The 22,256-nt window shown below is 37.5% G+C and overlaps 1 long non-coding RNA gene across 1 annotated transcript in view; it reads left to right on the forward strand.

Moving 5' to 3' along the window:
* The first annotated feature begins 225 nt into the window (after nt 1–225).
* LOC112958542 overlaps nt 226–22,256 on the forward strand; it is a 48,055-nt gene continuing 26,024 nt past the window's right edge. Inside the window, exon 1 of the long non-coding RNA XR_003251440.1 lies at nt 226–326. This is a non-coding gene — a long non-coding RNA (uncharacterized LOC112958542). The remainder of the gene's footprint in view (nt 327–22,256) is intronic.

Genomic DNA, 22,256 nt, shown 5'->3' on the forward strand with positions numbered 1-22,256 from the left:
AGAATGAGAAAGAGAAATGGGGAAATATAGTTTGCTTGGAGGAGAGAAAGCTTTTTCCAAGACGAGATAAATCTTGTGATTGTTCTAGCAACTGGCCTGCTATTTCATGCCTGGAGGCTAAATATTTCCATAGATTGAGAAATTAATTATTTATTTTATGCAGTCATACTTACTCTTCTTCTTAATGTCTCCCAGGTTCAAGAAAATGGCATTTGTTGGCTCTTCTCAGCCTGCAGAAACCGAATACTTTCCATTGGAAAATATATTTTCACAATAAGTGACTATTTTTGTACCTGAGGAACGTCTGCCTCTAACGACTCCACAAGGTCAGTCAACAAAGTGTTGCCTTCTCACAGTCTGAGGCAGCTTTGAATGCTGCTTTAGAAACAAATAGCTGCACTTGTTAAAATTTTGCATTTAAAAAATAGACTTCCTCTCTGATTCCAGTCTCCCAGTTTCTCTCTGATTCCACAAATTTCTGTGTGGCAGTAGTTGCTCTGGGGGATTTTCTTTTGTCCAGCTATGAACAATGCATGCTTTACTCATCATTTTAACTATTGCTGGGTGGCCTGGAGGAATATGTAAAAAATGTGATGTAAAATCGATGTAAAAATTGATAGATTTGGAAATTGATGTAATTTTTCCTTTTTTAACTCAATGCATTAAATTTCTTTGAATAAGAAAAACTGAAATGGCACATGTTAGTTGATAGTTATTTGCACTGTACCACTTCTAAAGAGGGAGTTTTATGAATTGAAATTATTATTTTTTACTAAATCCTAGGCTGTACTCATCTGTGAAGCAACGGTGTCCAAAGAGGTGGAATCTATTTCATAGATTCTTGGTCTATCTTCTTTGCACCTTGTCCATTTATTTCTCTTTAGCCTTCATTTCTGTCTTTCCTCTGGGATTCTAACAGTTTTTTATTTTCTTTCACATATATATGCATATGCATATTTTAGTTTTGTATTGAGCACAATGAGTAATTTGTCATCTCTATGCTTCACTCTTCCATGGATGAAAATTCAGAAACTGTATAAGAATAAGCTGTAACCAACCATATCACTACTTGAGACTTTTTTATGCCTTATTCTCTGCAATGAGAAAAAAATGCAATACTGTAATCCTTCCACCAGTTATTATTACATCATGGAATTCAAAGCCTCCTTTTGTCCCCAGATAATATTCCCCAGCAAGTACTACTAACTTCTTTTGAATTGGAGGAAAAATAGAATCAAATAAATAATCCTGCAGGGTCAGAAAAGAACCTCCATAATTTTTCTTTTTCTGTTGGATGACTCTGTCCTTTCCAGTGTGGTTTTGAACGAGTTTGTAAATAAGAATATTTAAACTCTTCCTCTGCTATCCTTTATTAAAAGTCCTTGAACAAAAATACCCTTTTAAATCAACAGAAGTGTTCAGTAAAGTGTAATTTTGAAACAGTGTCCTCATATTCTTCAAGCACATGTTACAAGGAAATGTGTCCGTTATAAAACTACTCTGTGGTAAGTTGTTATCCATAGTAAACAAGTCAAACAAATTGATAGTATCATAAGATTACGGAGAAGGCAAGTCTATGTGGTGATTTATGAACAGGAGTCTTGTATGCAAGTTCTGTAACAAATTTTGTGCATGGTATTGTTATATTGTCAGCTGGAGTATAGTGGCTTGGCTTTGGCACTATAATTCAAGAGTGATATGGACCCATTAGGACAATCCAAAGAGCAACAAACAGCATCTTAGTACCAGGAAACCCTGAGGGAACTAAGGTTCCTTAACTTCAGGAGGAGAAGTAACTCTAATAGTATTTGAATAAATAAATAGAAATTATAAAAGGGAAGTGATTAAATTCTGCATATTTGGAGTGGGTGGGACAAAACACAACACAATGGATTTATAGGACAGAAAGTTTAGAAGAAATATCAGGAGAAATTTTCCAATAGTAAAGATAGAGAAAAACCAGAAAAAATTGCCTGAAGAGAAGATGTGATATGCATTCCCAATGGAGGCTTTTCTGAAGGGGCAAACAGGAATCCGCTTAAGATGGCAGAGGCGTACTTGATATGCTTCCTGAAGTCTCTTCCAGGCCTAATTTACACAGTTTCTGATGATACAGCTCATATTTGCTATGTGGCCTCTGCTGGTATTCTAGTTTTTATAAGAGCCAATACTTCCTTGAGCTTGACTCTTTAATCAAATGTGAGACTAATCTTTTGTGTCTAGCAGAAACTACATAAGTCCACTGTTTTTGTTTTCTGGTTTTAACTATTTATCTATGTTTTAGAAAATATAATAGTTATAGATGGTGATCGTTTGTTTCCTGGAAAGCATAACTCTGCTACTGTATCAAAGCTGACTCAGCAACTCACATCTGGTTCTAATGTGCTCCTGTGAAACGAAGTGGGCACATAATGATCTGTCTTAACAGCATGCAGCTCGCACAGATTGTGACCCAAAGAATCCTATTTTTTGGAGCACATTTATTTTGACTGCTCTTCCCAATGCTCAGAAGTTAGTATGGTTGAGAAGTATTTCTGTGACATCAAAAATATAGAAGATGATAGGCATTTTCCTGTTCTCTCAGGAATATTGTTCCTTAGAAGGGGGGAATTTCAATGATGTAAAACGCTGGAATGAAAAACTATTTTCATAGGAAAATTTCCAAGAAACAAACGTCCCTTAAATATGAATACATATGACTTCATACATATAATTTCAGAACTCTTCAGATCTTCCAAAGTCCACATTTCAAGAATGACAGTAGTCTGAAAAGTATCTCAGTAAAAAGCGCATTATGAAGGTCTATGTTTATTGTATCTTCATGCTTTCTCTATCTAGAGTGTACTATTTACCTTGGCAGATATTCCAGGAACTCAGCCTGAAATCAGAGAGGTAAACTTGTGGGGCTGAGTCACAGTCACAGAACTACAGGGTAATTCAGCTTGGAAGAGACCTCTCAAGGACTCTACATTTGAAGCTTCCAGTTCAACCTCTGGCTTAAAGCAGGGTCAGCTGTGAGATCAGACCAGGTTGCTCAGGTGGTTCCTGAAAACCTCCAAAAGACAAAGCTTGCACAGCCTCTCTGGGAAGTCTGTTTTGCTGCTGCTTCCTCTTCATGGGGATTTTTCCTTATATCCAGGCAGAACTTGCCTTGTTCCAAGTATGACCACTGTCTTTTACTGGGAGTAAGAGTCTCACTGACCACTCACCAGCCAAGAGGAAGAAACTGGCTCCATCTTCCCAATAACCTCCTTGTATGTTTGACAGGGGGAGTGTGGGACAGTCCCTTCAGGGACATCTCCATTCCAGACTGAAATAGCCCAGGTCTCTCAACATTGTCCTCCGAGAGCAAGTTTTCCAGTCTGACCATTATGGCTGTCTTCTGTTGGATGTATCATCTCAGACTATTAACACATTCTTTGTACTAGGGAGCCCCAAAGTTTTTGCAACTTCCAAATGCAAGCTAATGAGCCCGGAAAGCACGGAGATAATCACAGAATCACAGAACAGTTGAGGTTGGAAGGGACCTCTAGAGATCATCTAGCCTACCTCCCTTGCTCCAGCAGGGACACCCAGAGCACAGGGCACAGGGTGGCATCCAGTCATATGTTGAAGACCTCCAGAGAAGGAGACTTCACAACCTCCCTGGGCAGCCTGTGCCAGGGCTCTGTCACCCTCACAGGAATGTTCTCCCTCATAATGAGATGGAACTGCCTGTGTTTCAACTTGTACCCATTACCCCTTGTCCTATCACTGGCCACCACCAAGAAGAGTTTGGCTCCCTCCTCCCTACATTCTCCCCTCAGGTAGTTATCACATCTCCTCTCAGTCTTCTGTAGGCTAAACAGGCCCAGCTTGCTTAGTCCTCATAAGATAGATGCTCCCATCCCTTAATCATCTTTATTGCCCTCTGCTGGATCCTCTCTAGAAGCTCCACATCCCTCTTGTCCTGGGGAGCCCAGAACTGCCCCCAGTACTTCAGGTGCAGCCCCACCAGAGCTGAGGAGAGGGGCAGGATCCCCTCCCTTGACCTGCTGGCAACACTCCTCCTGATGCAGCCAGGATCCCCTTGGCGTTCTTGGCCACGAGGTCACACTGCTGACTCATGGCTAACTTGTGGTCCACCAGGACTCCCAGATTCCACTCTATGGAGCTGCTTTCCAGCAGGTCAGTCTCTAATCTGTACTGAAACCTCTAATTTGTACTGAATCAGTGCCCTAAATCTACTGTCCCTGCTCCTGTATACAGCCTAGCATCCCTGGATTGTGGTCTGTAACACAATTTATTTTACACATCATCAAAAGGAATATAGCCTAATTTTGCATGCTAAATTATGTCCTTTGCCACTGTATTGCAACTTAGAGTCACAATTTAACAATGGTAATTTCTTAAAATTTGGTAATGAATTGTGCTTATGATGCTCACAAACCTTGAGCCCAACTCTCACACTTACAGCAGGGGAAACCCAGTAATGGTACTAGGAAAATATATCAGGAAGAAAGATTATTTTGTGACTAAGATAACAATCTGATACAGTAAGTATAGATATTGAAGAAAATAAAGGACTTTAAAGAAGTCCTTTAGATCTTCCCAAGAGAGACTCAGCTGAATTTAAAGCAAGTTACTTCTCAAAAATAAATTAGCAATAATCCAACATACACCCAGAGAGCCATTTTTATTTTAGAGGGCAGCAGTCTCAGAAAGAATGAAAAATGCTTCATCCAATTTCAGCGATAAAATCCACCAATAATGAATCTTTTCTTTATGGACCTCTCTCTGGAATCCTCTGGTTCTGCAGGGCACCTAAAGGTAAAAGGATGCACATTGGCCTTTTGAGAAAAAAATCAATGCTAATTCATTTCTAAAGGAAAAAGTTATCACTGTGGGAGGCAGAAAATGCTTAAGGACATCAGGAAAAGACGGAAGCAGAGAAAATTACTCATTATTGGCCAGTTTGCTTCAGTTTGCATACTGCAATTTGGACATACTTACTGGTTGTGGCACTTTTGAATTTGATTTTGAACTTTGATCATGTCTATCTATACTGTTTCTGTGCCACTGAGTGGAGGACATAGGCACCCAGACTCTCAGTGTGTGTCTGGGAGTCCAAAGCAGCAGCACTGGCATTTTTAAGGGCAGACTGGTTTTCTACATGAAGCCTGGGCAGACAGCTAGTTGCTTACCTTGCCATAACAAACTGTACTCATATGCCTGTGTTTGGACAAATGCTTATGAGTGCTACTGAGTGTGTACAAATTTAGAAGATGTTTATTAAAATACTAGACCCAAATTGTTGTCTTAAATGCAGCAATGGCAGCCTCACAAAGGATCAGTGATCATCACTGACTAATTCATCCCTTTTACATGTCAGGCAGTCCGCCAGTAAGCAGCATCTTAAGCAGTTTTATTCCTTCCTTGCCTACCTGTAAGGGCTTAGGGGATGGAAAGAAAATAAGTAATAATCTTTACTTTGCATTTCATTCTAACCACAGAACATTTTCTAGTGCTTTGTTTAACCCAATTTTAAAATACACCAGAGGTAGGACTATTACCAGAAAGCCAAGCCTGGTGGGTGGCTATTCCACAGCCTATTAGACCTTGCTATATATATAATTTTTTTTTTTCTAGATAATTTGAGAGACAATCTTTGGGGACCCTCTGTGGACCTCATTGGAGGTAATTGTCCCCTTCTGTCACTTATCGCTGTGATAGAAGCTCCACTCCTTTGCCTCATATCAGAATCTGAGTGTTGTATACTTAGAACTCAAAATTAAAACAGAAAATACTAATTTGCCCCAAAACATGCCTAAAGAAGAACTGTGAACATTTACATTTTTTTATGTGTCATTATTTATTTTATGTGTAAGAATGGGTCTTTCTTTCCCCATTCTTAGTGTCAGAATGGTGTATCAGTCAATACATGGATAACAGACATTTCTCTAAAGATGATGTTTCAGAAATATTAAGTATTAAAAGGTTAAAAACTAAGAAAACAGTAGCAGAAGAGAGAGGAAAAAAAACAGTTCTCCCATCAGGGCAATTGATTCTAAGGGCAGGGTCACTGAATGTAGCATTATTTCTGCTGGTCATGTTTCTTTCCTACTAGAGCTCCAAAGTAAGCTAACTGTGTAAGCAGGATTGAAATACACAACCCCCTTGTGACTGGAAGCAGTAAAGCATTCTCCACTTGCGGTTTTCTTCAAATGAGCCTGCATGGAATATGTGTTTGAAAACAGTGAAACTCTTTATTAATCAAGTACTTCACTTGCCATGCCAGCATAAAGTTTCATTTATGTCAAAACTCCCTTAAAAATGGTTTGGAGTAGTGTCTTGTACACAGACCTTCAACAGAAGAAATATTTTTGGAATTGTAAATACAATAATCGAGGCAAATATTTGCCCCATTTGAGGAGCTGCTGTAAGATCTTCAGACTTTGGTTACAATTCTGACATTTTACTTTGATTTCCTGCTGTATGGAAATAGGCAAACTGTATATCTCTTCATCCAAAACAGTGTCAAAAAGCTATCCCAATTAGAAGAGGAGGGGTTTTTTTTTGTTTTTTTTTTGTTTTTTTTTTTTTTCAAATTTGTAACTAAATTGATAACCAAAGGAACTGGTAACTAAAGGAACTAAAGGATTTGGGAACTAGAGAATTGGTAACTAAAGGAAACTCTCAGAATTTAGTATTTGTTCAGTGTTGACAGTCTATAAATTGTTATCTGGTGTGCAAAATCTGTTTGAAGCTATGGTGAAATGCATAACCAAGGATAGCTTGCAAAAGCTATGCTTTCTATCATGAGTGAAAGAACCCTAACCTTACTGAGATTGTAATTCCCATTCAAAACACCAGGAGAAAGCCTGGTGCAACTTGTATCCAGGTGAAGATATTTTTTGACTGGTGTTTTGTGAATCTACGGGGGAAAAAAAAAAGGCAGGAAAATCTGAGGAGAGTTTCAAGAAACTACTGTGCAGCACGTGCAGAGCATGGAGAAAACCCTTGAAAATAAGTTTTTGAGATAGAGCACTGCCAAAAGGAGCTTGAAACAAGGAGCAAAGACACTTTCCTCTTCTATTTGATTTATCATTGGTTTACAAAAATAAGAGATTTTACTGAGATTTTAAATCTCTAAAATGGAGTAAAATTGCATTAAAGATATGCTTGTCTCCAGTACCTGTTTCTTCTCCTAACTGGAGACAACCTGAATGTGCTGCTGAGCTGTGTTGGGCTGGTTAGCCTGAACCCTCCTCTGAACAGCATCACCTTCCTCTTCCGCTTCAGTAAGGGCCATACACAGTGGCACTGCCACAGAGAGGACTGAACTGTAACTCTGACAGCCACAATCAGGATGATTTTTCCCCCCAAGGAAGTAGAAGATGTCAGCAATGGGACATCTGCATGTCAGCTGAGTTATGTTGGTCAGGAAGTTAAGCTAAGTTAAGGCATAGAGATGGAAATGTTTTATAAATTGGTTTATTCCTATGTGCAGATACAAATTATTGTATCCACCGCAAGTCTGCTATGAGTATCCCAAGAAGTGCTTATGTGAAGTGCTACTCAACTGGCATAGGGGTAGCAAATTTAAATGTTAAGAGTAAATGTGAAATGTCCTCTGTTAAATATATTTACTTCCATGAACTGTTTTATTTTTTCAGTGACTTAAGAAAGACCAACTTCTGCTCATTCACTGACCAGAAAAGACCTGCAGATCCTTTGACAGGTATAGCAGAAGTTATTTTTCATCATGACATGAATAGTTTGTTTTGTTAAAAAAAAAAAAAAAAAAAAAAAAGAGAGAGAGAGAGAAAGCACTTCACACCAAAACACATCCAGGAATTATCATTCTTTTTATGCTTGTACAGGTGCACTTTCTGAATTAGACACATAGTCCCCATCGGGCTGCTAATGGAGTGATGACACTAACACCACAACAATAGAAGAGGCCTCCAGGGATACTCTCCACAGAGCTAAGGGGTAGTTAGGAATGTGCTTTTTAAGAGAGTTACAACTTAAAACATTCTGTGAAGCTAGCAATGCTTTAGACTGCCTCTGCAGACTTAGGCACAAATAAACACAAGTGCAGTAAGATCTGTTAGGTTGCTGAATTTAAATTCTCTGAAGTTTGTGTAAGAGCTCCCAAGAAGTCTGTTTTTGCCATGGTTCACTTCAGTATATATGTGGAAACACCCAATCAGAGATGTAGCTTTTCAACTTGTGTCCTGAATTGCTGGTTCTTTTTTTTTTCCCCCTCACTATATCCATCTATACATCTATTTATTTATTGAAAAGGGGATCTGGACTCTACATACACACTCTGTGTGTGTATATGTGTGGGAGCAGGGTCAGGTACAGCCATGTGTAAGAAGGCGTCATGACAAAAGTGTTTATTACAATGTGTGAGCGAAAGAGCTAAAGTATAAATAGTTCTGTGAGTGGCAGGAGCAATGAAGCCTGATTTCCTGTAGAGTTATTTCTCAAGGTTGAGCTCCTGTGTGGATTCACTGCTGTCTAGCAAATGCTGAGGATAACATTGTACTGTGTGGGATATCTGTCTCCTACCCATAAGATAAAACCTTCAGGGGCTTGAAAACTTGGAGGAGTAAACCCTTCTAATGAATTTATGTGGTTAGCAGATTCAAAAGCTGTTCAGAAGAAACAGTGATAGTAGTATCCCATATGCTTTCATGTCTTTAGGAAAACAAATTAGATAATAATTTAAATTTATAGAAAAGAATGACAGTAATAATGAAAGTTCCTGTTAGAGTATGTGGAATTTCATGATTCATTGATGACCCAAAGATCTGGGACTGATTTCTTGTCTGCAAGTTTTAACTTTTTTTATTATAGAACCAGGGGCCTTTGATGGTGTCCTAGCTGAATATTTCTCTGAAATGCCTTTGCAATACTGATTATTGTTCTTGTCTTCAGACTAGTCAGCAGCCTGGCTAGGCAAGCTGCGTCTAATTCAGGGTACTGTGTAGCCCATTGACTTGCATAGAGCCACTGACATGCTTGAATTGCAGACTTGTTTAAGTAACTTGCAGTACTGCAGCCTTAAATAGAAAATATGAACTATGAGTATGTGGATCATGCCAGTTCAAGATTCAGAGGCACTGTACAGAGAAGCTTAGAAATTGTTCAGATTCTCTGATGAAAATAAGGATTTAGACTTCTAGGATTTTTCTATTTTCTTCTTGGAAAACTCTGGAGGTATCTGCCTAATTCTTTTATTTTCCTCTTTTCTTCATCCTTAATATCTTCAGTTGTTGCAAGATCTTTTTATTCGTGCAGATAAATCCCATTATAATGATGTGTTGACTACATGATTTGAGAGAAAATTGCCCAGAGCAGTTTGTGGGGGAAATATTCAGAATATTAGAAACATGTGTTGCAATTAAGCAGCACAGCTCCGTAAATCACTGTTTTGTTTGTCTGAGCTGATAATCTGGTCTACAACTAGCTGACACGATAGTAAAACGATATGATTTGAAACATACAGCAGATCTTACTGCTGACAGGCTATGGCTGTTTTCAGAAGATAATGCTAACACAATGATAAAAGAGTACTTTATTTTAGAATTAATGAGCATCTTACAGTAGTAGTACCATTTCATAGAGTACTCATAATCAGCTCTCCTGAAGTATTCTGCGTTCCCTGAACTCAAACTGCAATGTAAGGTCCTTAGCATTCCACCTCTGAGACAGAGCACATTGGCTGTTCCTCCTTCTACTGTGGTCACCTTATGATGGGTGATTTACAAAATACCACAGGGACACAAAGCAGTAAGTGGTCACCAAGATTCATAATATTATGGAACATGTTGTAAAAATTAATTTGGGTACTTTCATTATGATGGCAAGAGAGTTTAAAGGTTGTCTCATGAAAACTGAGATATGTTTGGAAACAAGGCAGCATGGCATCTCTGGGGCATCTCAAGCTTGGTTAGCTCAAAAGCAGTATGTAGTAATTTTTTGGTGTGACTATTCTGTTGAGGATCCATGCAAGCTACATAATGACATGTTATGGGAGTCCTTATGTTCTCTACATATTCCAGATCTTAACATTTTAAAATCATTTCTGTCTGTCATGGATTTCCTGCTTTTAACTAACACAGCATCCTGGCAATCTATGTAAGTAGCAGAAACCATAGTCACACCTTTTTTGGTAGTTAGGAAGAATGGTGGCTTTAGGATCAACCCTAAAGTAAATTTACCATGTATTTCCATATATCTCTTCTCAGTAGGGCAGCTTAGCAAATTGCTGGACCACATTTTGGTGAAGGTCCTCAGTCTAAAGTGTGTCATCAGTCGTTATTCCCTACAGCTTTGAGGGCTGTTTTCTTTTGGGGTGTTTGTGGTTACAATGGCTCTCCAGAAGCGTTTTGAGAAGAATGACTCTTTCCGCCCAAAGCAGTTTTTGGCATTCTGCCTGTACTGTTTTAGAGGGACAGATGTACAATGTTAAGACTATGCTTATATTCCCAATGGCCATAAATCCCTGAGAAAAATATGCTGATACAATGGAAACATTGCAGATTTCATGGAATGAATATGAAATATATATATAACACAAGGATATATATATTGTATATATATGTATATATATGCAGACAGAATAATACAATATTCATTAACAGTTAGCACTAATATGCAACTAATGGAACACATTAATGGTAGATCTCTTGACTCTGTGAACATTCTTGTGAATATATGCTAAATTTCAATATGTTTTTGAGGGTGTATAACAGCAGGGCTCCTCCAGTACAAATTCAAGTCTATTTTTAGTAGAGCAGTTGAAGAATTTCCTGTAGCTGAAAAGGATCTGAAGTTTTTTACAATACAAGTTTGACGGCCTAAGTGTGAGTTACTCAAAAGTGTCTGAGTGATTCTGGATTGTAGATTCATTGAAAGTCACTGGCATTTTTGCATCTGAAATGCTCGAACGCTTTTCAAAATCCTGCTATAAATCTCTAACTCTATGTTTAAAATTAAGTTGTAATATATGATTTGCAAAAAGGAGACTATGGTGTCCACATTTGTTTTCTCTTGAAATCTACTTAGCAAACGTGTTTAAAGATGCCTTTTTAAAACTGCTAGTCTTGGAAACTCATGCAGAAGTCTGAAAATCATGATGGGTTTGTTTTGGCTCGGTCACCACCAAAAGTTCATATATCAGAGCTTAATGGTTTTGTTGATGCACGTGTCAAATGATAGACTCTACGTAGCATCCTGATGTCCTTCTTAGAAGAGCAGTGTGAACAGGAGATAAGATTTTTGAAAATATGCAGATATGACTATATCTAGCAACAGATAAATTATTTTAGATGTCATTTTTAGGAATCACCCTTATAGGAAACATTTATGCAGTTTCTATATAAACAAACCAACTGAGGTAGTTCAGAATTCCTTGTATGCTTAGGTTAAAACCAAGATTTCAAGAGTGATATTGGTCCTTTTCTTTTGGATTCCTAGCTTTTTAATTAGAATCCCGAGGAAATGTGGGAATCATGCAATTAGTCCGGCTGAAAGCTGTCATTTTAAAAGGTCTTGACCTCAGGCTTCTGATAATTTTGAAACTTCCAGGGTGATCAAGTATGTTACTTCCTCCTCATACTGTGATGCACAGAAGATGCAACCTGTTTAAAACCTCATTGAATGGGCAAATACTTTTATGCATTGATAGAATACAACTTTTGCTTGTAAATCATAGAATCCTTAAGTTTGGAAGGCACCTCTAGAGATCATCTAGTCCAACCCCACTGCACATGCAGGGTCTCAAGCAGGCTTTGAAGATCTCCAGAGAAGGAGACTCAACAACCCATCTTGGCAACCAGTTCCAGGGCTCTGTCACCCTCACTATTCAGAATTTTTTCCTTAAGTTCCTGCAGAACTTCTGGTGCTTCAATTTGTGGCCATTTCCTCTAGCCCTGCTGGTGGCCATCACTGATGAGGCTGGTCACATCCTCTTCACTGCCTCCCTTGAGGTATTTATAGACACTGATCAGGTCCCCCTCAGCCTTTTCTTCAGGCTGAACAGGCCCAGCTCCCTCAGCCTTTGCTCATAGGGCAGATGTTCCAGGCCCCTGATCATCCTGGTAGCCCTGAGCTGGACTCTCTCCAGCAGCTCCACATCCCTCTTGTCCTGGGGAGCCCAGAACTGGGCACAGTACTCCAGATGTGGCCTCAGCAGAGCTGAATAGAGGAGGACGATCACCTCTCTTGACCTGCTGGAGATCAAAATTTTAGAAATAGTTTTAGGAAATTTTGAGCAAATTGTGCACATATCTTAAGATTTCCATTTTAGAAAGTGACAATGAAAATAACTATCCCTTCATATTTATGTAGAGACATTTAAAATAGGATAGGTTCAGAAAAAGACTACAGAGATATGAAAAGGCTTAAGTAATAAGAGACGAGAGATTGTGAAAGATACAGTAGTGGACAGATATATTTTATGTCAGTAGAGTTGCAAATGTCCTGAAGATTTTAATGGAGGAATCATTTATGAAGACAAATTCTTAAAACAAATAAAAGTATCTTTTTTCACATTAATATAATTAATTACCAGACTCAATGCCACCAGATGTTAATGTGGCCAAAAAAGGATGAGAGAATGAATGGAAAATAGGCTCCTTAACGACAGCTGCACACATTTAATGGACTAGAAGCTCATGCCTGCTAAGATCCTAAATGGTGGACTGCAGGAAGGTAGGAAAATTGCTGATGGAAAGGACTGACCCATAAAACACTTTTTTTTTTTTTAAATACTTCTCTCACTATACTTCTACTAATCGTCTCACTGTGGAGAGGATTAGAGTCAATAAGACACTTCTCAAGTGAATACTCTAGTTTGTTGTGTAAATATTCAAGTGCAATTTCAGTTCAAACTGTTACCACAGCATTCTAGTTCATGAATACTGACAAAGCTAAAGGCCATTAAGGAATCTGATCTTATTGATATAACAAAGCTGTGCAAGAGTGGAAATGTCAGCACTGTGCCTTCTTTGGGACCACTTGATCCATGTGAATATGAAGAGGTATTTTGAGTTGTGCTATGAAAAGTAAAGTATGTTCATAAGGTTCACTATAACTGTCTCATCACAAATTATTTAAGGCTTCCTAGTTATGTAATAGCGTAGTGGAACTCATACATGAGGGCAATGATTCAGAGGAAATTTCCTCTTCACTTTGTCAGTCTGTGTTTTAAAGTTGTATTTCTTTGGTTGACAACCTGATAGATTTCCATAAAACACGGGCCTTCACAAAAATAAAGCATTTCCTGAAATTTACAGGCTTCTATTTTTTTGCACTTTGTAACCTTTCCAAACAGCTGTGTTGTCTGACAAGATGCCGCGTTCATGTTAGTGGGAGAGCCATCTTTTGTTACATTAATGGCATTTCTGTCAGCGTTTATTATGCAACATTTTGAGTTCCAAAGTAAAAAAATTCAATCCAGTACATGAGATAAAGTATCATTTATGTCATTTTAAGACAATCTTCTTAGGAATCCTCACTCCATTTGGATTCCCTATTCTCTATTTGTCAGTTTTGGACAGGAACATGCATGCATTTGCTGTGAGTGAGAATGCAGAGAGTCCAAAACCTCTGGATGTATTGGACCTACTGTCCATGTACTGAATAGAGGCCAAGCTCATATAATGTCAGATGTGTTCCTGATGTGTCACAGGTGCAGAATGATTTTCCTGCACATACACAGTAAGCTCACCCTATCTGGGATGCACTGAACTCACTGCTTCTGCACACAGAGTTGAGCTGAGCCTCTGCAGCTGCCATCTGCTGGGGAATTTAAATTGTCAGATAGCTATTGTGCTAACCACGTAGCCTTTCAAACACCTGGGACAAGTGAATGAATCTCCCATTCACCTCAAATCACAGTCTGTACAACAGAGCATTGTACAGACAAGAAAAAATCCAAGAGCATAGGTCCTGTATTCTAACACTTCTGAAGGAAAGTTGGTAGACCTCTCTCATCTTATTTCATTCACCTAGGAAACTTCTTTGAAATACATGGCATTTTCAATTAACACATGACTTATTAAGGACTAGTTGTTGAAATTAGGACTACAGATGCCTCAATTTTATTTCTTTTTTGTGCAGTTACAGCTTCCTTCTTCATATCTTTGCCTTATGGAGAAGCTTATTTAATATTTAGTAAGTACGTTTAGTAAGACATATAAAATAAGGCAAAAGAAATTTCAAAGTAGTTCATCAACACTGATCAGAAGCTTGCTTTGGGGACACCTTGGAGGCCTCTATAAGCTTTTAATATGGCCTTGAGAAAAGCAAGGAGGATCCATGGTGCTGTATGTCCTCAATAGTTCAGATAAAAGAGTTAAGATCCTGCTCTTAGCTCTAGAAAAAAAAAAAATCCTTGTTATTGAGTAGGGACTAACTATAGAAGGAAATACAATCTTTCCATCCAAGTGAAGTGTTAAGAGAAGAAAGTTGACATTAATTTCAGCACTTTTTGGATGAATTGGCAACAGTCTTCTGTCCAAGGACTGTGAAATTTTCTGATCATAATTCCATTTTCTTTCAGAAGCCTTAGATGAGCTGCTCCATCCTGTCAGCCTGTACAGGCTTAAGAGGCATGATTATACCTCCTGTGAAGCACTGGGACCACATGCCAACCTCCAGTTCCTTAATGGGCATGTGTTTCATTTCAGAGTCACAGAATAGTTGAGGTTATAAGGGATTTCTGGAGATCATCTAGCCTCATTAAGAGTAGCAGTTGAGTACATTTAAGACAGGTCTTCTGGAGACTACTGTACTTTATGCTTGCATGGGGGATGTCTAAAAAAAAGTTTGAAAAATATATAGCAATCATAGATCATTACAATTCATTTTGGATCAGGCATGTTTTTTTCCCCAAAATCATGAATGCACCAGAGCCATATTCATCTGCCGCTCACACTGGCTTGCCTTGAGTATGACTTGAAGGAAATTATCACTATTCTGTGTCATTATGAAAAGAAGGTAGCTTTTCTAGTCATTTGTGCAATTGCTGAAGTTATTAGCTAGTCCTACATATGAACTATAGTATCCTTTAGTATATATGTAATACTTACTACAGTGGTTTTCATTGAGAAGATGGAAATAACATGAGAAGTTAGATTTTCTCCTTGGTTTGTGAACTTAAGGCATTTTTTTTTCCACTAGACTCTGTAATTGATTTATATATTCCTATTTCTTCATATCCAGACACAGTGCTTATGAATGGATATACAGAAGGTAGGTGCACTCTGCGTGTTTCTCCTTCCAGGCAAAAGATTTCCTTCTGACCTCTCAGTCATACCCAAACAGAGTTTAAATTTTGCCTGTGCAGTACATCTGCATGGAACTTTAGGTGCGTAATCTGCCTGGCATTCGGTCATCTTACGTTTTAAAACACTTTGCTTTTAAAGTTTTGGCTCAGAAGGAGGGATTTTGATCCCTACACATTTTATAACACACTTCAAATATGGTCTAGGGAAAATCAAAATGTTACCCATATATGGAAAAAAGTTGTCAGTCTCCCTGCATGTTCTAGATGGCTGCTTTGCAATATCCAGGGAAAAGAGCTGGGAGTAGCTCATTTTACAGTCAGAGTGCAAAATGCATCTTTTTTTTTTTTTTTTCTTTTTTAATATAAACAGCCCACTGAAAACGTGACCAAGTATTCTTTTTATAATATTACCTTTTACTGTTTTTCCTTTCCCTTTGCCTTGTGCCATGAATTTAGATAATTATGGTCATCTCATAAGTTTCTTAGTGAATGGATCCAACCTAATTTAACATTATAATTAGGAAATCAGGTAGCATTATTTAAAACTGCTACTAATAATATCAATAATGTTATTTAACAACATCAACAATAGCACTAAGAATAATAAAATACATATTTATACTAAGCAGATTTATTTTACAATATTTTCTCAATAGTTTATCTTAGTGTGCAACAATAATTAAAATATGAGAGCTTCTGCTTATGCAGACATAGACATAATGGAGACCAACCTGTAACAAGTTTGAGTGACTGCCTGGGCTAACATAGCATAGAAAGGCTATTTTGAACTGTAGTGTTAACACAAATATTTTGAAGTGTTAATCTGAATTAAGTATAGGAAGGAACAGTCTGGCTAAATGTTTGAGCATGTCTGAACGCCTAAGATTCCTATAATGCCTTTTGTGTCTATGAATTGCAGATTTACTTTTTTAAACTAATATCTCTAATTCATGCCTATCAGGTATTACTTGCGTACCCATAATCTTTTTCTCCCAAGAAGAAAGTAATTGCCTCCTGTAATCCAGAGTTCCCAGCTGTGACATGATTTTATACATTCAATTGATGAGTATTAGTTACTGTGCTTGCACTACTCGGTACAAAAGTTACACTGTCTATAGCTGAACTTTGCATCAGAAAATCTTTACTGAATTTGTAGTTAAAATGATGCATTCTTTTTTGTTTTTGTTTTTTCTTAATGGTGATGTTCATATGCCAAACAAATACAAATAATAAATACACAGACATTTCCATACAGAAAAAAATTAAGTAACCATAGTTTTATTCTGGAACAAATTGAAATCGTTATTACTGTTTAAATAACACATACGGGGTGTACTGCATTTTAATCTGTTTGTTGATTCTGGAGTTTGTACTTTGCCCATCAGAATAGTGTAAAAAGCCTCTCCAGGGTATACAAGTGCCTTTAAGATCCAAACTCAGGAAATGAAAGACCAACCTCCCCACTGTGATGGAGCCGCTTATTTTACTATGATTTTCTCCAGAAACTACCTGCAATGTGAATAATAAGCCTATGAAAATCAAGGTATTGACACTTTTCAAATATGCTGCAGAAGTGATTTATTTCCTCTTTTTAAAAGGGGCAGTGTAGTCTGACTCTCTGCTGGACCTGCCCCAATAGGAGCAATGTAGGTGCTTGCACAGGATATGAGAGGAGGCACCATCCAGAAAGCAGCTTTGATTGATGGGGTGAATTCCAGGACTAGCATTTAACTTTTCACTCAATCTCTCCTTGAATATTGACTAATCCTGTATATTCTAAACTGGATTGTTTTTCAAAAACAGCAGTAATACTTTTAGTATGAGAAGCAATTGAAATCTCATGCAGATGTCTTATTTGAGTATTGAGCTAAGAATAAATGTAAAATGAATTTAATAAATAATTCATAACAAATAATAACAAATAACAATTTACATCATTTAGCATTTGCAGTTACTGAGTGATCAATAATTACTGTTATAAGGATACTTAGTGTTATTAAACATTAAGTTTAATAAATTTTGTTCAGTTGCATCTTGGATGATACTGGCTCAAAATATTACAAAGAATAAAAATTAAACTTTCATAAGTTGGGGTAGGTGCATCCAAAATGTTTCATTACACTTAGCAGTAACTTGACATAACATAATCTAGGAAGACGTTATTGTAACATAAAGTAATTTTAGAAAGACTTTGTGGCAGGATGGCTTAGAACTGTTGATTGAGATCAGAAGATATTTTAGTCCCTTAAGGGGTGAATAGGATAGAAAATGAAAAACACTGATCTCACTTTAAACTTATATATATATATTTAAAGCATGCATGGTAAATATTAACAAAAAACAAAACAGGACAGAAAACCTAAGGTGCTTCTCCTAAGTTTTCTACTTTTTGGTTGTATTTACTTGTTCTATATGCCCTGTAAAAAGTGATTCTTCAATACTGTATGTGCATTTTTTTTAAGACCAATATATTGTTTTTAAAAAACTGCTACTCCTCATTATAAAATACCTTTAAGAGTTCTTGGAAGATATTTTTAAAACATCCCAAATATTAGCTCATACTTTTCTTTAGTCTTAATATCTACCCATAATAAAAAATATTTATTTGGACATTGCAGTGCAATCTTATTGTATTTCATGCTTCATTTGGAGGAATTATTTTGTTAACGTCTTAAGCTTGTTTCTGAGATATCCAATATTACTGCTTTTCTCTGGATGCTTTCATGCTGACCATACTTTTTGCTAGAATTTAGCCAATCCATCTCAGACTACTTTGGGCACTCAAACAGGAGGTGTGTGCAGTACACAAGCAACAGGAGAATATAGGCATGTGTTTATTTTAAAATGTAGACACATCATATCACAAAGTCATGCACTCCAAAGTGCTTAATGACTGTATATATTGGAACATCATGGTATGATTTATTATTGTGGTATGATTCAATGAGTAACTTAATGACTTAGAGACAGGGGCTCCAGTTCTCAGTCAAAAAAAGTAAGAAAAAGGAAAAGAAAGAAAAAGAAAAAGGAAGTCTTCCCTAGCCAGTGACTATAGCATTTTTACCTGTGAAAGCAGAAAAGAGAGAAGTATTTCCTTAGTTTCAACCTTTGTGCTCAGCTGGAGGAGGGATAACAGATATATTCCTTTTGTAAATCTTCATTAAGAAAACAAGTAGGATTACAAGAGGTGTTTAATCTTCAGTCATTATCTGGAGGGAAAAGGCAAGTCAATGCACTTTGAAAAGTAAGCTTAATTCTAGTTTTGCTCTAATAAGCTCTAGGTTAAGTATATCTCTCTGTTAAAGAAAACTTGTATTTTTGCGTCTAATTTTTCATTCTTCAAAAGACACAGAACAAACGATTGAGTGTAGAGCATACAATTTATATATTTTCTCTAAAAATAATTTTTTTTAAAAAATGAACAGAGAAGCAATAATGCATTTTCAGAATTGCCTTGTTAACAGAACAACATTTCCCTCTAGTGGTCATCCAAAAGCAGTAGCTACAATGTTACCAATTTATACCATTGTATTTTAGACTGAAGAGTTGGGCTCAAATTACATTTTAATGAATTGAGTCAGATTTCTGTATCTGTGCACAGTCAGTCATGCTTGGCCAGTTATGTCTGCTCCTTGGTGGCGAATATGCGTCTCCTTAGTGAGCACCCACTGGTTGTCACCCTCTTCGGCTACCCCTGGGTTTCCAGCGAGCCACACACGTGGTGACAATGGGAGTGGGACAGCTGGATAAAATTCACTGCTCTCTTCCAATATCAGGAAGGCAGCCTGTTTCAGACTTGACAAAAAGGCCCTCCATCATTGGCCCTGCAATGGGTTGAAGTAAGCTGCAGCTTGCCAAGAGCCAACATCACTTCTCAACCTGGAAGGACAAGCTGCCCAGTGACCATCCATTTGTTTAAGGAATGATATGTTGGTCAAGTTATTGAGGAAAAAAATGGACCATAAAGAGAAATATTGAGTATACACCCCCCCGTACAGGGCAGAGAGGAGATAATTATATTATAAGAAATACTAAGAATATAGAGGAAGCTAAAAAAGAAGACAGACACATTGAAGTCACAGGTCATGCAATGAAGTCAATGAGCCTTCTTAGCCTAACAGAACCGAGATGGAAATAGCAGTAAATTCTAATTGAGATGATTCCATATGGAACGTTTTAGAGGTGTTAAATTCCTAATTAGAGATATTCAGTCTTCAGTGTGCTTGGTGCACAGATGTATAGCTGTTCAGAACAAAGTTGAAGCTAGCTAATGTGGGCAGTCATGATAAAAAGTAGAGCTGATGGAAAACATTTCCAAATACCAGACAGCTAGGTCAAGGAGGGGCTGTGCCAAAGTGAGAAGGTTTTGTGTGTACTTTTAACTTCATACTTCCTTCCAATCATCCATTTCATTTAGATAACTGTTGTACTCGCAAATCTCAATCTTGCATAGCATTCAGGATGGTGAGTTTTGTTCAATTTAATCACAACTTTAATTCAACTCAGAATATTATGTTCAGGGGAATATTGAGTGGAAATGAGAGGCAATCATTTCAGAGATTTTTATTCCTAAAAGGGTAGGAAATGCTTGGAAAGAGAGTGGAAAAAAGTTTGTGTTTGCAAAGACGCAGATAAATGTTCACACATTCCTTTTCTGATGGAAGAGAGGAAGAACAAGGATGAGATTAAAGGAGTACAGAGGAGGAGGAGGAAGGAGATGAAAGGAGCCTATAGATGGTGAAAAAAGGAGAAAAATGTGTGAAACTTGGATATGTTCAACTTTATAATGAATCCACAACATTTTGCAAATGCGCTAGCCAGGTTTTTATTTAAGAATTTAAGAGCTTTTTGGCCATTCCAAGACTGATATGCAGAGATCCCTCCAGGGGGACCCCTCCAGGGTATATTTAGCAGAAGCAAGTGAAGCCTGACATATGTGATGCAACATGATGAAAGGCAAAATCTGAAATGCATTTTATCAGACATAATTTTACAAATATCTTTGAAAGCTTTTGTATATTCATGAATTAAGAGGAACAAATTAGAGTGCTCTCCATTTCATTTTTGTAGACCTTGGCACTTGGAATACTGTGTCTGGTCATGAGACTGGGGAAGTTAGACAATATCTCATTAAACTGAATCCTCCCAGGGAAGAAATGTAAGTCATATTACTTGAAAAAAGAAATTAAATATGATGAGGTACTTCTTAAATATCTCCATTTCTCAAAGAGACAGGTCCAAGCCTCAATAGCTGATTCCAGATCCTGCAGCAGAGTTGGTTTTGCCAATTCCAGACCTAAGCCAGATGGGGCCTTTGTGGAGTCCACCAAACTGGATCCACACTTCACTAAAGTTTGGGTAGATTTCCAAGGTTTTAAGCCAGGACATAAACATATATGTAATATATGTATATGCAATCTCTCCTGGGAGAGAGCAGATAACCATATGATTTTGTGACCTAGTGATGCAGGCTGACATTTTTATGTACTTTTTCTTAGGCACCGTAATTAAAAGCTACCTTCTGTTAAATGCTGCTATACACTTGTTTCATAGACCATTGGCTCGATTCAGGCTCTTAAACTGTTATTTCTTAATCTGTTCCTCTCACTCAAATATAAAATCCCATAAATCTGTCTTCTTTAATGCAGTCAATGAATTTGCTGCACTTAGAGCCACATGCACTTTCTCGTATTTGTGAACAGCGTATGATGATGTTGAGGTTATGAGATTAACTGATCATCATATTGCAGAGCACTGACAGACCTGGCCGGCTCAGTCTAAGGACTGAGAAATCTACCATGTTTTTTCAGGATGTGATCTTGGTAGTGCTGCCACTAATAAAACAAGGATTTGGCCTGTAGACAAACAGTGTCTGTGGTCTGTTTTGTTAATTCTTAGATTTATGCATCAGTCTTTGCTGGAAGTGCTGGGAATCATGGTGTTTTGTTTTCTTCTACTTATGCTTTCCTTTTGGGACTTGAATCTTTTCATGACCCTGTGTCATTAAATGGATTTTACAGTCTGTCCTGAGAATTAAAACCTGTTGAGTAAAGATTGGTATGCTAAAAATTCCAGAAGATGATCTTAATTTTTTCACTTTATTGGAATTGCAACCACTATTTCTGCTTGGATATGACTAATAGGAGAGGATACTCCATGAATTGGAATATTTATTTCTCTGTAAATGTAGTGCCTTTGAATTTCTTATGTTGACTATTTATTGTTTACAGTGTTCATTTTATAACTGAATTAACTTCTTTTATATGAATGCCATATGTTGATTCCTGTTACCTACAGCAAGCTCTCTTGTCAAATTATTTTTCAGGGACCCTGTTCCCTTTAGATCTGTAAGACAAAAGACGATATCATGTACACCTACTGTTGGAAAAACAAAGTGAAAGAATGTAGAAATGTGTGACCATCTGGCTGCTTGTCCACTTTAGCACAGGCTATAGGGGTCACTGAGACCCCTCAGCATGCTATTGATACCAGACTCTGACAGGAAACACTTTATCTAGTCCCCACAGTATACAGACAAATGCACTCAGAGGTGTGTTACATCTTCAAAAGCTGGAGCTGGTGACAAAAAAAAAAAAAAAAAAAAAAAAAAAAAAAAAAAAAAAAACTTCTAGCCATTGGAAAACTCTCTTTTCCTTGGTAATGCCTGAATGATTTCTATCCCTTCCAAATAGTTTGTGGTTTAGGGAAATAAAAATGCCTCAGAGGCTTTGCTCTTGCCTCAAGTCCCTATTAGTGTAAAAAGCAAGTCATGTGGGGGAATTAACATGTGGTTGAAAGTGCTGAAGTTAGCAGAGCATGGACAATCTGACTCAAGCAGGTAGTGGAAGGAAGGAGACATTGCAGCAGCACAGTTGCAAGCCACCATCACGTCTACTTGGGCTTGTGAGATCTGTAAGTGTATGTTAAAGATCCTCACATTCCTACCTAAAAAAACTATTCCAACAGACTG

The sequence above is a fragment of the Nothoprocta perdicaria genome, unplaced genomic scaffold (genome assembly GCF_003342845.1).
Source record: "Nothoprocta perdicaria isolate Ctin4 unplaced genomic scaffold, notPer1 scaffold_88, whole genome shotgun sequence".
Classification (NCBI taxonomy): Eukaryota; Metazoa; Chordata; class Aves; order Tinamiformes; family Tinamidae; genus Nothoprocta; species Nothoprocta perdicaria.